The sequence below is a fragment of the Botryllus schlosseri genome, chromosome 4 (genome assembly GCF_051294905.1).
Source record: "Botryllus schlosseri isolate E-star chromosome 4, Bs_hap1, whole genome shotgun sequence".
NCBI lineage: Eukaryota > Metazoa > Chordata > Ascidiacea > Stolidobranchia > Styelidae > Botryllus > Botryllus schlosseri.
The window spans coordinates 13,866,774-13,869,772 of NC_137239.1; the positions used below are offsets into that span (position 1 = coordinate 13,866,774).

A 2,999-nucleotide genomic window follows, 5' to 3' on the forward strand; every position below is an offset into this window, starting at 1 on the left:
GCCGTCAAAACATAGAGGCAGAAAAGCGATCAAAATATACGCGGAGCTCACGATGAATTGTGAAAAATGTGGTAATGCAAAATTCACATTGCGTAGATGGCTATTCGCGCTACAGCAGTCGTATTAAAAAGTCTATTGATACTTTTTTCGGCAAACGTTTGATTTGACAACAACCAAAAAAGATCTCGCTACTGTTCATGTGCAACGGAAGACCTTGGACGCATTGCATGAGTAATTTGGACATTGACTCAAAAATAGGGATGGTGTGAACCTATGAAAGGTTCAGGTTCGTGAGAACGCGAACCTTTTTGAAAGGTTCTGTGTGAACACTAATGTGAACCTCATGACGTCGCGTGACATCATATTGTTAATTTTAACCCTACATTTTAGTGAAGTGATGTACACGATACCTAGCGACGACTTGGGCCACATCATGCCACAATACTGAAGTACATACTGACTTTTTTAACGTCGCCAAATGTATCAACCGGGGCAATCAAATGATATAATAATCCCATAAAATCTATATCTTCCGTCGCTTTGCGAACAATTTCGACGAGGACTTGCAAGGAATATAAGCTTACTGCTCAACAGACTAGGCAGGACAGAGCAAAGTATTCGGAGTCTGAGGGTTGCTACGTTGATATTGATAAGAGTGTATAACGGGTTTTACCCCATCAACAAATTATAGCGGTAGCCTACATCCCAATCGCACGGATTTGATTTTTATGATTTTTATATGAAATCGAGATGGACCCCGCTAGATTTTTCACAGCAGACAACGATATCAATTTCCTTGATTGGTTGAATAAGCCTCATTCACTGACTACATGTAGCGTATTTCGCTCTTGATGTTGTGTGATTTCTGGTCAAGCTCACATCAGAGAGTCCCTAAATTGTGACGAGGAGAAAGCTGGATATTTCGAGCAAACCTTAGTAACAAAGCAGGTAAAATTTTTAAGATTGCCAAGGAGCATGCTCGTGTAGTGTTGATTTTGCATGCTGTCTGCGCTATGTATAGAGTGGCCCGCAGTTGAAATGACATAAATTTCAACCAAATACGTTATCATGACGTGAAAATTGTAATATATGAAAACGGTTCACAGTGCAGAACCTACCACGGTTCGTCTGTGAACGTGAACCTCTAAATTTCCGAGGTTCACACACAGAACGTGAACGTGAACTTCACGTCCACACCATCCCTATTATGAAGCCTAATTTCTATTCTTCATTTTCGATTATCTCGACGATGCATGTCTGTATTTGCTAGTCCTACTCTAAATTACGATAGTACTGAATAGCTATAATACCACCCTGCCCTCAGCCATAATCCAGCTCTATAATTCTATACTTTTTGATTTCGTGGTTATTCTTAAATTCTGTTTAGAAAGCGCGTATTCCATGTATATGTTGGACAGCTTGAATATATCCCAAGAACAAGAAAATTCCTTTCAAGTTTACTCATTCCGGAATGACGAATGGCATGCCGTAACCGAGAAAATGAACCCACGCAGGTATAGTTACAATGCTCGTATAATTCCGTTTTCAACTGACGTCGATTGCTGGTGATCTGTCCGTAAGATACAATTTCGCGGTGGCTTCGTACAGTGACCGCATTCGGGTTGTCGGTGGGGAGATTGGGCCTATCTCACATCGCCAATCGGTCAATGCAGTGGTGGTATTCAATCCGAGATCGGGAAGATGGGAAGATTGTCTAAGCATGATATACAGAAGGCATTCATTATGCGCTGCAGTCCTCGGAAATTACTTGTACGCCGTTGGGTGACTGTGTGATGATACAGGTGGGCCAGTCACCGTATGGAATCTATGAGCTTATGTAGTATAGAATTTCCGTACATCAGCACCAATTTTTTTTTCAGCGCTCAATTATGTTGAAGTTTGGAGAGGACAAATTTGGGAAACTTGCCACTCAATGCAGTTTGCAAGATATCGGTTCGCAGTCGGAGTGGGGTTCAATCGAATATATGCTGTAGGTAGCATGACACCAGAGCATACCAGGCTTTCCAATTTTGAGTATTATTCACCGTACCTCGATTGTTGGGAGAAACGAGAAATCAGATGTGCCCGAGGTGGTAATGAATTTGCAATAGCAGTGGCCAACGAAAAATTGTACGCATTCGTTGGCGGACGAAGACCACGCCAGATTACAGTTTTCAACCCTCGCAATCCCAGCATGATTGCGTGGACGAGGCCAATAGCCCCTTTTCCCGAACATATTCATAGTTATGATGTTGCGGCATTAAACGGAATGGTATATTGAGTGGGTCAAAAGCACAGAAAAAGTTATTTCGCCAGCTTTCACCCTGATACGATGGAGTGGACGACGCTGACGAAGCCTTTGGGACAAGATCTTGGTTTGGTGAAGATCGCTATAATTAGAAATACATTAGAGGGTTGACGTTTACTTTGTAGCATGCTGCCCGTGTAATATACAACATTCGTAACTTTTTAATGATACTGTGTCGTATATGGCTGAAGATGAATATTCGTGGTCTATTCAGCAACCCGTCCCATAGCTTTGCAAAATTGGTATGGTTAATTAAATATTTTCGGATTCCGTTATGGGGTACCGAGTCGCATTTTTGAATATGCTAATTAAGTGGTGCAACTGATTCGTGATTTGATTACAGATAGGTCGCATATTTCTCTTTGACCCCCAGCTGACTTGATAGAAAATAGATAGGCCTACTGCTTCAAGTTGGCAGCATGTAGGAATTGTCTAGGGTAGTCGTAAGATATAGCTGTTCCAAGCATCGAATCCACGTGAGATTATATAGCTGGGTCGTGCAACGAACTTGAATAGATTTGACTTGAACGCCATTTTCAGAAAGGCGAACATGTCGCAAGGAAATAGATAAATGACATTTTTTGCCATGGTCAGAATTTCCAATGACGCGGGAACGGAGTCGGAGTAGCTTACAGGTTCTCGGTAATAGCTTTGGAACAGTTAAAGTTCACGGTGTTTATCGACTACTTTG

At 41.8% G+C, this 2,999-nt stretch overlaps 1 long non-coding RNA gene across 1 annotated transcript; it reads left to right on the plus strand.

Annotated features, from left to right (window-relative positions):
* The first annotated feature begins 1,408 nt into the window (after nt 1-1,408).
* On the plus strand, nt 1,409-2,790 carry LOC145436806 (uncharacterized). The gene is made up of 3 exons (XR_013914410.1): nt 1,409-1,514; nt 1,582-1,802; nt 1,881-2,790. It is a non-coding gene; the product is annotated as an uncharacterized LOC145436806 (long non-coding RNA).
* Nucleotides 2,791-2,999: the final 209 nt, after the last annotated feature.